The sequence below is a fragment of the Lissotriton helveticus genome, chromosome 12 (genome assembly GCF_964261635.1).
Source record: "Lissotriton helveticus chromosome 12, aLisHel1.1, whole genome shotgun sequence".
NCBI lineage: Eukaryota > Metazoa > Chordata > Amphibia > Caudata > Salamandridae > Lissotriton > Lissotriton helveticus.
Genome location: NC_136073.1, coordinates 657,838,161 through 657,850,476, shown reverse-complemented (window position 1 = coordinate 657,850,476; position 12,316 = coordinate 657,838,161). Strand labels below are relative to the sequence as shown.

General features: G+C 46.7%; 11 non-coding genes across 11 annotated transcripts; all 11 read right to left on the bottom strand.

The window, feature by feature from the left end:
* Window positions 1–947: 947 nt before the first annotated feature.
* On the bottom strand, window positions 948–1,062 carry LOC144800305 (U5 spliceosomal RNA). Its single transcript, XR_013604216.1, has one exon. It is a non-coding gene; the product is annotated as a U5 spliceosomal RNA (small nuclear RNA).
* Window positions 1,063–1,997: 935 nt separating this feature from the next.
* LOC144800304 (U5 spliceosomal RNA) lies at window positions 1,998–2,112 on the bottom strand. Its single transcript, XR_013604215.1, has one exon. It is a non-coding gene; the product is annotated as a U5 spliceosomal RNA (small nuclear RNA).
* A 935-nt stretch (window positions 2,113–3,047) lies between these two features.
* LOC144801559 (U5 spliceosomal RNA) lies at window positions 3,048–3,162 on the bottom strand. Its single transcript, XR_013605365.1, has one exon. It is a non-coding gene; the product is annotated as a U5 spliceosomal RNA (small nuclear RNA).
* A 934-nt stretch (window positions 3,163–4,096) lies between these two features.
* On the bottom strand, window positions 4,097–4,211 carry LOC144800303 (U5 spliceosomal RNA). The gene has a single exon (XR_013604214.1). It is a non-coding gene; the product is annotated as a U5 spliceosomal RNA (small nuclear RNA).
* Window positions 4,212–5,146: 935 nt separating this feature from the next.
* On the bottom strand, window positions 5,147–5,261 carry LOC144800302 (U5 spliceosomal RNA). Its single transcript, XR_013604213.1, has one exon. It is a non-coding gene; the product is annotated as a U5 spliceosomal RNA (small nuclear RNA).
* Window positions 5,262–6,196: 935 nt separating this feature from the next.
* Window positions 6,197–6,311, bottom strand: LOC144800301 (U5 spliceosomal RNA). Its single transcript, XR_013604212.1, has one exon. It is a non-coding gene; the product is annotated as a U5 spliceosomal RNA (small nuclear RNA).
* Window positions 6,312–7,246: 935 nt separating this feature from the next.
* LOC144801558 (U5 spliceosomal RNA) lies at window positions 7,247–7,361 on the bottom strand. The gene has a single exon (XR_013605364.1). It is a non-coding gene; the product is annotated as a U5 spliceosomal RNA (small nuclear RNA).
* A 935-nt stretch (window positions 7,362–8,296) lies between these two features.
* Window positions 8,297–8,411, bottom strand: LOC144800674 (U5 spliceosomal RNA). The gene has a single exon (XR_013604563.1). It is a non-coding gene; the product is annotated as a U5 spliceosomal RNA (small nuclear RNA).
* Window positions 8,412–9,333: 922 nt separating this feature from the next.
* LOC144800300 (U5 spliceosomal RNA) lies at window positions 9,334–9,448 on the bottom strand. Its single transcript, XR_013604211.1, has one exon. It is a non-coding gene; the product is annotated as a U5 spliceosomal RNA (small nuclear RNA).
* A 935-nt stretch (window positions 9,449–10,383) lies between these two features.
* Window positions 10,384–10,498, bottom strand: LOC144800299 (U5 spliceosomal RNA). Its single transcript, XR_013604210.1, has one exon. It is a non-coding gene; the product is annotated as a U5 spliceosomal RNA (small nuclear RNA).
* Window positions 10,499–11,433: 935 nt separating this feature from the next.
* LOC144800297 (U5 spliceosomal RNA) lies at window positions 11,434–11,548 on the bottom strand. The gene has a single exon (XR_013604209.1). It is a non-coding gene; the product is annotated as a U5 spliceosomal RNA (small nuclear RNA).
* Between the last annotated feature and the right edge of the window lie 768 nt (window positions 11,549–12,316).

The window sequence follows — 12,316 nt, the reverse complement described above, 5'->3', positions numbered from 1 at the left end:
AAACCAGAGTAAGTTAGAATATGGCTCTCTGGGGGTAAGTGGCACCACATCAAAGACCCCGTCATTGCGAGGGTGAGGACCTGAGAGGTATTTTTAGGCTCTAAGAAAGAGGACAAGAACCAGGCCAGTGAGGGAAGCAGGCCCAATTTTCAGAGTCTCTGCTCAAAGCACAGAAAATCAAAAAGGTGGACAGTTCCCATGCGTCTGTCTGGAAATATGCAAATTCTTTTCTGTACACACCTCAGCTCATTAGGAGGCGTTGCGGCTGCTGGGCAAGGGGAACGGGAAGCGTGCATCAGGCTTTAGGTGAAGTGACACTGTAGGACTTTTGTCCCCCAGCGATTTTACGCTTTCCACACCATCCTTCCAATCGATAGGCTGTGAGCCACCACTGTGCTCTGCACGTAGCCATGCACTTTAAGTCCCTTTTTCGCACGTACTTTCATTAAACCTGAATATAGAAGTATATATCTGTCTAGGCTAGAGGCACATGAAACAGGACTGGCGTGCCGCTTCAAGTGTACCTGAGAGGAATCTGACTCAGGATTGGCCACCCTCTCAGGGCACCGACTCAGGATTGGCCAACCTCTATGGGGCACCTCTAACGTGCACAAATAATGGGCAAGCCCTATGAAAAGCACAGCGTGAGTCTAGGTGACACCTTGAAAAAGGAGGGTGACGTCTGGCCTCTGACAGCAGGAATATTAAGAGAGGAGAAAACATACTGCCTGCTATCGTGAAATTCCAAGATAGTCACGAAAAGCAATCTCATGCACTGCACAAGCTCTTTCCCATGATGCACCTCTCCTGCACTCTGTCTATGCAAATGAGCAAGCAGAGAGTTCAGGAATAAAACACCTAAGCTCATGTCCCCAAAAAACAGCAGCAGACAACTCGCAGATATATTCACCAATTTCTAATGCTTTTCTTTTAAACACAAGATAAACAGCCTCACCGGTGGTAAGGCTTAAAAAAATTGAATAAACTCGTAAATGTTCCTCTCCACGGAAATCTTTAGTAAAAGGCGAAAGATTTTTTCGTTTTGAAGAGAAACCAGAGTAAGTTAGAATATGGCTCTCTGGGGGTAAGTGGCACCACATCAAAGACCCCGTCATTGCGAGGGTGAGGACCTGAGAGGTATTTTTAGGCTCTAAGAAAGAGGACAAGAACCAGGCCAGTGAGGGAAGCAGGCCCAATTTTCAGAGTCTCTGCTCAAAGCACAGAAAATCAAAAAGGTGGACAGTTCCCATGCGTCTGTCTGGAAATATGCAAATTCTTTTCTGTACACACCTCAGCTCATTAGGAGGCGTTGCGGCTGCTGGGCAAGGGGAACGGGAAGCGTGCATCAGGCTTTATGTGAAGTGACACTGTAGGACTTTTGTCCCCCAGCGATTTTACGCTTTCCACACCATCCTTCCAATCGATAGGCTGTGAGCCACCACTGTGCTCTGCACATAGCCATGCACTTTAAGTCCCTTTTTCGCACGTACTTTCATTAAACCTGAATATAGAAGTATATATCTGTCTAGGCTAGAGGCACATGAAACAGGACTGGCGTGCCGCTTCAAGTGTACCTGAGAGGAATCTGACTCATGATTGGCCACCCTCTCAGGGCACCGACTCAGGATTGGCCAACCTCTATGGGGCACCTCTAACGTGCACAAATAACGGGCAAGCCCTATGAAAAGCACAGCGTGAGTCTAGGTGCCACCTTGAAAAAGGAGGGTGACGTCTGGCCTCTGACAGCAGGAATATTAAGAGAGGAGAAAACATACTGCCTGCTATCGTGAAATTCCAAGATAGTCACGAAAAGCAATCTCATGCACTGCACAAGCTCTTTCCCATGATGCACCTCTCCTGCACTCTGTCTATGCAAATGAGCAAGCAGAGAGTTCAGGAATAAAACACCTAAGCTCATGTCCCCAAAAAACAGCAGCAGACAACTCGCAGATATATTCACCAATTTCTAATGCTTTTCTTTTAAACACAAGATAAACAGCCTCACCGGTGGTAAGGCTTAAAAAAATTGAATAAACTCGTAAATGTTCCTCTCCACGGAAATCTTTAGTAAAAGGCGAAAGATTTTTTCGTTTTGAAGAGAAACCAGAGTAAGTTAGAATATGGCTCTCTGGGGGTAAGTGGCACCACATCAAAGACCCCGTCATTGCGAGGGTGAGGACCTGAGAGGTATTTTTAGGCTCTAAGAAAGAGGACAAGAACCAGGCCAGTGAGGGAAGCAGGCCCAATTTTCAGAGTCTCTGCTCAAAGCACAGAAAATCAAAAAGGTGGACAGTTCCCATGCGTCTGTCTGGAAATATGCAAATTCTTTTCTGTACACACCTCAGCTCATTAGGAGGCGTTGCGGCTGCTGGGCAAGGGGAACGGGAAGCGTGCATCAGGCTTTAGGTGAAGTGACACTGTAGGACTTTTGTCCCCCAGCGATTTTACGCTTTCCACACCATCCTTCCAATCGATAGGCTGTGAGCCAGCACTGTGCTCTGCACATAGCCATGCACTTTAAGTCCCTTTTTCGCACGTACTTTCATTAAACCTGAATATAGAAGTATATATCTGTCTAGGCTAGAGGCACATGAAACAGGACTGGCGTGCCGCTTCAAGTGTACCTGAGAGGAATCTGACTCAGGATTGGCCACCCTCTCAGGGCACCGACTCAGGATTGGCCAACCTCTATGGGGCACCTCTAACGTGCACAAATAACGGGCAAGCCCTATGAAAAGCACAGCGTGAGTCTAGGTGCCACCTTGAAAAAGGAGGGTGACGTCTGGCCTCTGACAGCAGGAATATTAAGAGAGGAGAAAACATACTGCCTGCTATCGTGAAATTCCAAGATAGTCACGAAAAGCAATCTCATGCACTGCACAAGCTCTTTCCCATGATGCACCTCTCCTGCACTCTGTCGATGCAAATGAGCAAGCAGAGAGTTCAGGAATAAAACACCTAAGCTCATGTCCCCAAAAAACAGCAGCAGACAACTCGCAGATATATTCACCAATTTCTAATGCTTTTCTTTTAAACACACGATAAACAGCCTCACCTGTGGTAAGGCTTAAAAAAATTGAATAAACTCGTAAATGTTCCTCTCCACGGAAATCTTTAGTAAAAGGCGAAAGATTTTTTCGTTTTGAAGAGAAACCAGAGTAAGTTAGAATATGGCTCTCTGGGGGTAAGTGGCACCACATCAAAGACCCCGTCATTGCGAGGGTGAGGACCTGAGAGGTATTTTTAGGCTCTAAGAAAGAGGACAAGAACCAGGCCGGTGAGGGAAGCAGGCCCAATTTTCAGAGTCTCTGCTCAAAGCACAGAAAATCAAAAAGGTGGACAGTTCCCATGCGTCTGTCTGGAAATATGCAAATTCTTTATGTACACACCTCAGCTCATTAGGAGGCGTTGCGGCTGCTGGGCAAGGGGAACGGGAAGCGTGCATCAGGCTTTAGGTGAAGTGACACTGTAGGACTTTTGTCCCCCAGCGATTTTACGCTTTCCACACCATCCTTCCAATCGATAGGCTGTGAGCCACCACTGTGCTCTGCACATAGCCATGCACTTTAAGTCCCTTTTTCGTACGTACTTTCATTAAACCTGAATATAGAAGTATATATCTGTCTAGGCTAGAGGCACATGAAACAGGACTGGCGTGCCGCTTCAAGTGTACCTGAGAGGAATCTGACTCAGGATTGGCCACCCTCTCAGGGCACCGACTCAGGATTGGCCAACCTCTATGGGGCACCTCTAACGTGCACAAATAACGGGCAAGCCCTATGAAAAGCACAGCGTGAGTCTAGGTGCCACCTTGAAAAAGGAGGGTGACGTCTGGCCTCTGACAGCAGGAATATTAAGAGAGGAGAAAACATACTGCCTGCTATCGTGAAATTCCAAGATAGTCACAAAAAGCAATCTCATGCACTGCACAAGCTCTTTCCCATGATGCACCTCTCCTGCACTCTGTCTATGCAAATGAGCAAGCAGAGAGTTCAGGAATAAAACACCTAAGCTCATGTCCCCAAAAAACAGCAGCAGACAACTCGCAGATATATTCACCAATTTCTAATGCTTTTCTTTTAAACACAAGATAAACAGCCTCACCGGTGGTAAGGCTTAAAAAAATTGAATAAACTCGTAAATGTTCCTCTCCACGGAAATCTTTAGTAAAAGGCGAAAGATTTTTTCGTTTTGAAGAGAAACCAGAGTAAGTTAGAATATGGCTCTCTGGGGGTAAGTGGCACCACATCAAAGACCCCGTCATTGCGAGGGTGAGGACCTGAGAGGTATTTTTAGGCTCTAAGAAAGAGGACAAGAACCAGGCCAGTGAGGGAAGCAGGCCCAATTTTCAGAGTCTCTGCTCAAAGCACAGAAAATCAAAAAGGTGGACAGTTCCCATGCGTCTGTCTGGAAATATGCAAATTCTTTTCTGTACACACCTCAGCTCATTAGGAGGCGTTGCGGCTGCTGGGCAAGGGGAACGGGAAGCGTGCATCAGGCTTTAGGTGAAGTGACACTGTAGGACTTTTGTCCCCCAGCGATTTTACGCTTTCCACACCATCCTTCCAATCGATAGGCTGTGAGCCACCACTGTGCTCTGCACGTAGCCATGCACTTTAAGTCCCTTTTTCGCACGTACTTTCATTAAACCTGAATATAGAAGTATATATCTGTCTAGGCTAGAGGCACATGAAACAGGACTGGCGTGCCGCTTCAAGTGTACCTGAGAGGAATCTGACTCAGGATTGGCCACCCTCTCAGGGCACCGACTCAGGATTGGCCAACCTCTATGGGGCACCTCTAACGTGCACAAATAATGGGCAAGCCCTATGAAAAGCACAGCGTGAGTCTAGGTGACACCTTGAAAAAGGAGGGTGACGTCTGGCCTCTGACAGCAGGAATATTAAGAGAGGAGAAAACATACTGCCTGCTATCGTGAAATTCCAAGATAGTCACGAAAAGCAATCTCATGCACTGCACAAGCTCTTTCCCATGATGCACCTCTCCTGCACTCTGTCTATGCAAATGAGCAAGCAGAGAGTTCAGGAATAAAACACCTAAGCTCATGTCCCCAAAAAACAGCAGCAGACAACTCGCAGATATATTCACCAATTTCTAATGCTTTTCTTTTAAACACAAGATAAACAGCCTCACCGGTGGTAAGGCTTAAAAAAATTGAATAAACTCGTAAATGTTCCTCTCCACGGAAATCTTTAGTAAAAGGCGAAAGATTTTTTCGTTTTGAAGAGAAACCAGAGTAAGTTAGAATATGGCTCTCTGGGGGTAAGTGGCACCACATCAAAGACCCCGTCATTGCGAGGGTGAGGACCTGAGAGGTATTTTTAGGCTCTAAGAAAGAGGACAAGAACCAGGCCAGTGAGGGAAGCAGGCCCAATTTTCAGAGTCTCTGCTCAAAGCACAGAAAATCAAAAAGGTGGACAGTTCCCATGCGTCTGTCTGGAAATATGCAAATTCTTTTCTGTACACACCTCAGCTCATTAGGAGGCGTTGCGGCTGCTGGGCAAGGGGAACGGGAAGCGTGCATCAGGCTTTAGGTGAAGTGACACTGTAGGACTTTTGTCCCCCAGCGATTTTACGCTTTCCACACCATCCTTCCAATCGATAGGCTGTGAGCCACCACTGTGCTCTGCACATAGCCATGCACTTTAAGTCCCTTTTTCGCACGTACTTTCATTAAACCTGAATATAGAAGTATATATCTGTCTAGGCTAGAGGCACATGAAACAGGACTGGCGTGCCGCCTCAAGTGTACCTGAGAGGAATCTGACTCATGATTGGCCACCCTCTCAGGGCACCGACTCAGGATTGGCCAACCTCTATGGGGCACCTCTAACGTGCACAAATAACGGGCAAGCCCTATGAAAAGCACAGCGTGAGTCTAGGTGCCACCTTGAAAAAGGAGGGTGACGTCTGGCCTCTGACAGCAGGAATATTAAGAGAGGAGAAAACATACTGCCTGCTATCGTGAAATTCCAAGATAGTCACGAAAAGCAATCTCATGCACTGCACAAGCTCTTTCCCATGATGCACCTCTCCTGCACTCTGTCTATGCAAATGAGCAAGCAGAGAGTTCAGGAATAAAACACCTAAGCTCATGTCCCCAAAAAACAGCAGCAGACAACTCGCAGATATATTCACCAATTTCTAATGCTTTTCTTTTAAACACAAGATAAACAGCCTCACCGGTGGTAAGGCTTAAAAAAATTGAATAAACTCGTAAATGTTCCTCTCCACGGAAATCTTTAGTAAAAGGCGAAAGATTTTTTCGTTTTGAAGAGAAACCAGAGTAAGTTAGAATATGGCTCTCTGGGGGTAAGTGGCACCACATCAAAGACCCCGTCATTGCGAGGGTGAGGACCTGAGAGGTATTTTTAGGCTCTAAGAAAGAGGACAAGAACCAGGCCAGTGAGGGAAGCAGGCCCAATTTTCAGAGTCTCTGCTCAAAGCACAGAAAATCAAAAAGGTGGACAGTTCCCACGCGTCTGTCTGGAAATATGCAAATTCTTTTCTGTACACACCTCAGCTCATTAGGAGGCGTTGCGGCTGCTGGGCAAGGGGAACGGGAAGCGTGCATCAGGCTTTAGGTGAAGTGACACTGTAGGACTTTTGTCCCCCAGCGATTTTACGCTTTCCACACCATCCTTCCAATCGATAGGCTGTGAGCCACCACTGTGCTCTGCACATAGCCATGCACTTTAAGTCCCTTTTTCGCACGTACTTTCATTAAACCTGAATATAGAAGTATATATCTGTCTAGGCTAGAGGCACATGAAACAGGACTGGCGTGCCGCTTCAAGTGTACCTGAGAGGAATCTGACTCAGGATTGGCCACCCTCTCAGGGCACCGACTCAGGATTGGCCAACCTCTATGGGGCACCTCTAACGTGCACAAATAACGGGCAAGCCCTATGAAAAGCACAGCGTGAGTCTAGGTGCCACCTTGAAAAAGGAGGGTGACGTCTGGCCTCTGACAGCAGGAATATTAAGAGAGGAGAAAACATACTGCCTGCTATCGTGAAATTCCAAGATAGTCACGAAAAGCAATCTCATGCACTGCACAAGCTCTTTCCCATGATGCACCTCTCCTGCACTCTGTCGATGCAAATGAGCAAGCAGAGAGTTCAGGAATAAAACACCTAAGCTCATGTCCCCAAAAAACAGCAGCAGACAACTCGCAGATATATTCACCAATTTCTAATGCTTTTCTTTTAAACACACGATAAACAGCCTCACCTGTGGTAAGGCTTAAAAAAATTGAATAAACTCGTAAATGTTCCTCTCCACGGAAATCTTTAGTAAAAGGCGAAAGATTTTTTCGTTTTGAAGAGAAACCAGAGTAAGTTAGAATATGGCTCTCTGGGGGTAAGTGGCACCACATCAAAGACCCCGTCATTGCGAGGGTGAGGACCTGAGAGGTATTTTTAGGCTCTAAGAAAGAGGACAAGAACCAGGCCAGTGAGGGAAGCAGGCCCAATTTTCAGAGTCTCTGCTCAAAGCACAGAAAATCAAAAAGGTGGACAGTTCCCATGCGTCTGTCTGGAAATATGCAAATTCTTTTCTGTACACACCTCAGCTCATTAGGAGGCGTTGCGGCTGCTGGGCAAGGGGAACGGGAAGCGTGCATCAGGCTTTAGGTGAAGTGACACTGTAGGACTTTTGTCCCCCAGCGATTTTACGCTTTCCACACCATCCTTCCAATCGATAGGCTGTGAGCCACCACTGTGCTCTGCACATAGCCATGCACTTTAAGTCCCTTTTTCGCACGTACTTTCATTAAACCTGAATATAGAAGTATATATCTGTCTAGGCTAGAGGCACATGAAACAGGACTGGCGTGCCGCTTCAAGTGTACCTGAGAGGAATCTGACTCATGATTGGCCACCCTCTCAGGGCACCGACTCAGGATTGGCCAACCTCTATGGGGCACCTCTAACGTGCACAAATAACGGGCAAGCCCTATGAAAAGCACAGCGTGAGTCTAGGTGCCACCTTGAAAAAGGAGGGTGACGTCTGGCCTCTGACAGCAGGAATATTAAGAGAGGAGAAAACATACTGCCTGCTATCGTGAAATTCCAAGATAGTCACGAAAAGCAATCTCATGCACTGCACAAGCTCTTTCCCATGATGCACCTCTCCTGCACTCTGTCTATGCAAATGAGCAAGCAGAGAGTTCAGGAATAAAACACCTAAGCTCATGTCCCCAAAAAACAGCAGCAGACAACTCGCAGATATATTCACCAATTTCTAATGCTTTTCTTTTAAACACAAGATAAACAGCCTCACCGGTGGTAAGGCTTAAAAAAATTGAATAAACTCGTAAATGTTCCTCTCCACAGAAATCTTTAGTAAAAGGCGAAAGATTTTTTCGTTTTGAAGAGAAACCAGAGTAAGTTAGAATATGGCTCTCTGGGGGTAAGTGGCACCACATCAAAGACCCCGTCATTGCGAGGGTGAGGACCTGAGAGGTATTTTTAGGCTCTAAGAAAGAGGACAAGAACCAGGCCAGTGAGGGAAGCAGGCCCAATTTTCAGAGTCTCTGCTCAAAGCACAGAAAATCAAAAAGGTGGACAGTTCCCATGCGTCTGTCTGGAAATATGCAAATTCTTTTCTGTACACACCTCAGCTCATTAGGAGGCGTTGCGGCTGCTGGGCAAGGGGAACGGGAAGCGTGCATCAGGCTTTAGGTGAAGTGACACTGTAGGACTTTTGTCCCCCAGCGATTTTACGCTTTCCACACCATCCTTCCAATCGATAGGCTGTGAGCCACCACTGTGCTCTGCACATAGCCATGCACTTTAAGTCCCTTTTTCGTACGTACTTTCATTAAACCTGAATATAGAAGTATATATCTGTCTAGGCTAGAGGCACATGAAACAGGACTGGCGTGCCGCTTCAAGTGTACCTGAGAGGAATCTGACTCATGATTGGCCACCCTCTCAGGGCACCGACTCAGGATTGGCCAACCTCTAACGGGCACAAATAACGGGCAAGCCCTATGAAAAGCACAGCGTGAGTCTAGGTGCCACCTTGAAAAAGGAGGGTGACGTCTGGCCTCTGACAGCAGGAATATTAAGAGAGGAGAAAACATACTGCCTGCTATCGTGAAATTCCAAGATAGTCACGAAAAGCAATCTCATGCACTGCACAAGCTCTTTCCCATGATGCACCTCTCCTGCACTCTGTCTATGCAAATGAGCAAGCAGAGAGTTCAGGAATAAAACACCTAAGCTCATGTCCCCAAAAAACAGCAGCAGACAACTCGCAGATATATTCACCAATTTCTAATGCTTTTCTTTTAAACACAAGATAAACAGCCTCACCGGTGGTAAGGCTTAAAAAAATTGAATAAACTCGTAAATGTTCCTCTCCACGGAAATCTTTAGTAAAAGGCGAAAGATTTTTTCGTTTTGAAGAGAAACCAGAGTAAGTTAGAATATGGCTCTCTGGGGGTAAGTGGCACCACATCAAAGACCCCGTCATTGCGAGGGTGAGGACCTGAGAGGTATTTTTAGGCTCTAAGAAAGAGGACAAGAACCAGGCCGGTGAGGGAAGCAGGCCCAATTTTCAGAGTCTCTGCTCAAAGCACAGAAAATCAAAAAGGTGGACAGTTCCCATGCGTCTGTCTGGAAATATGCAAATTCTTTTCTGTACACACCTCAGCTCATTAGGAGGCGTTGCGGCTGCTGGGCAAGGGGAACGGGAAGCGTGCATCAGGCTTTAGGTGAAGTGACACTGTAGGACTTTTGTCCCCCAGCGATTTTACGCTTTCCACACCATCCTTCCAATCGATAGGCTGTGAGCCACCACTGTGCTCTGCACATAGCCATGCACTTTAAGTCCCTTTTTCGTACGTACTTTCATTAAACCTGAATATAGAAGTATATATCTGTCTAGGCTAGAGGCACATGAAACAGGACTGGCGTGCCGCTTCAAGTGTACCTGAGAGGAATCTGACTCATGATTGGCCACCCTCTCAGGGCACCGACTCAGGATTGGCCAACCTCTATGGGGCACCTCTAACGGGCACAAATAACGGGCAAGCCCTATGAAAAGCACAGCGTGAGTCTAGGTGCCACCTTGAAAAAGGAGGGTGACGTCTGGCCTCTGACAGCAGGAATATTAAGAGAGGAGAAAACATACTGCCTGCTATCGTGAAATTCCAAGATAGTCACGAAAATCAATCTCATGCACTGCACAAGCTCTTTCCCATGATGCACCTCTCCTGCACTCTGTCTATGCAAATGAGCAAGCAGAGAGTTCAGGAATAAAACACCTAAGCTCATGTCCCCAAAAAACAGCAGCAGACAACTCGCAGATATATTCACCAATTTCTAATGCTTTTCTTTTAAACACAAGATAAACAGCCTCACCGGTGGTAAGGCTTAAAAAAATTGAATAAACTCGTAAATGTTCCTCTCCACGGAAATCTTTAGTAAAAGGCGAAAGATTTTTTCGTTTTGAAGAGAAACCAGAGTAAGTTAGAATATGGCTCTCTGGGGGTAAGTGGCACCACATCAAAGACCCCGTCATTGCGAGGGTGAGGCCCTGAGAGGTATTTTTAGGCTCTAAGAAAGAGGACAAGAACCAGGCCAGTGAGGGAAGCAGGCCCAATTTTCAGAGTCTCTGCTCAAAGCACAGAAAATCAAAAAGGTGGACAGTTCCCATGCGTCTGTCTGGAAATATGCAAATTCTTTTCTGTACACACCTCAGCTCATTAGGAGGCGTTGCGGCTGCTGGGCAAGGGGAACGGGAAGCGTGCATCAGGCTTTAGGTGAAGTGACACTGTAGGACTTTTGTCCCCCAGCGATTTTACGCTTTCCACACCATCCTTCCAATCGATAGGCTGTGAGCCACCACTGTGCTCTGCACATAGCCATGCACTTTAAGTCCCTTTTTCGCACGTACTTTCATTAAACCTGAATATAGAAGTATATATCTGTCTAGGCTAGAGGCACATGAAACAGGACTGGCGTGCCGCTTCAAGTGTACCTGAGAGGAATCTGACTCAGGATTGGCCACCCTCTCAGGGCACCGACTCAGGATTGGCCAACCTCTATGGGGCACCTCTAACGTGCACAAATAACGGGCAAGCCCTATGAAAAGCACAGCGTGAGTCTAGGTGCCACCTTGAAAAAGGAGGGTGACGTCTGGCCTCTGACAGCAGGAATATTAAGAGAGGAGAAAACATACTGCCTGCTATCGTGAAATTCCAAGATAGTCACGAAAAGCAATCTCATGCACTGCACAAGCTCTTTCCCATGATGCACCTCTCCTGCACTCTGTCTATGCAAATGAGCAAGCAGAGAGTTCAGGAATAAAACACCTAAGCTCATGTCCCCAAAAAACAGCAGCAGACAACTCGCAGATATATTCACCAATTTCTAATGCTTTTCTTTTAAACACAAAATAAACAGCCTCACCGGTGGTAAGGCTTAAAAAAATTGAATAAACTCGTAAATGTTCCTCTCCACGGAAATCTTTAGTAAAAGGCGAAAGATTTTTTCGTTTTGAAGAGAAACCAGAGTAAGTTAGAATATGGCTCTCTGGGGGTAAGTGGCACCACATCAAAGACCCCGTCATTGCGAGGGTGAGGACCTGAGAGGTATTTTTAGGCTCTAAGAAAGAGGACAAGAACCAGGCCAGTGAGGGAAGCAGGCCCAATTTTCAGAGTCTCTGCTCAAAGCACAGAAAATCAAAAAGGTGGACAGTTCCCATGCGTCTGTCTGGAAATATGCAAATTCTTTTCTGTACACACCTCAGCTCATTAGGAGGCGTTGCGGCTGCTGGGCAAGGGGAACGGGAAGCGTGCATCAGGCTTTAGGTGAAGTGACACTGTAGGACTTTTGTCCCCCAGCGATTTTACGCTTTCCACACCATCCTTCCAATCGATAGGCTGTGAGCCACCACTGTGCTCTGCACATAGCCATGCACTTTAAGTCCCTTTTTCGCACGTACTTTCATTAAACCTGAATATAGAAGTATATATCTGTCTAGGCTAGAGGCACATGAAACAGGACTGGCGTGCCGCTTCAAGTGTACCTGAGAGGAATCTGACTCAGGATTGGCCACCCTCTCAGGGAACCGACTCAGGATTGGCCAACCTCTATGGGGCACCTCTAACGTGCACAAATAACGGGCAAGCCCTATGAAAAGCACAGCGTGAGTCTAGGTGCCACCTTGAAAAAGGAGGGTGACGTCTGGCCTCTGACAGCAGGAATATTAAGAGAGGAGAAAACATACTGCCTGCTATCGTGAAATTCCAAGATAGTCACGAAAAGCAATCTCATGCACTGCA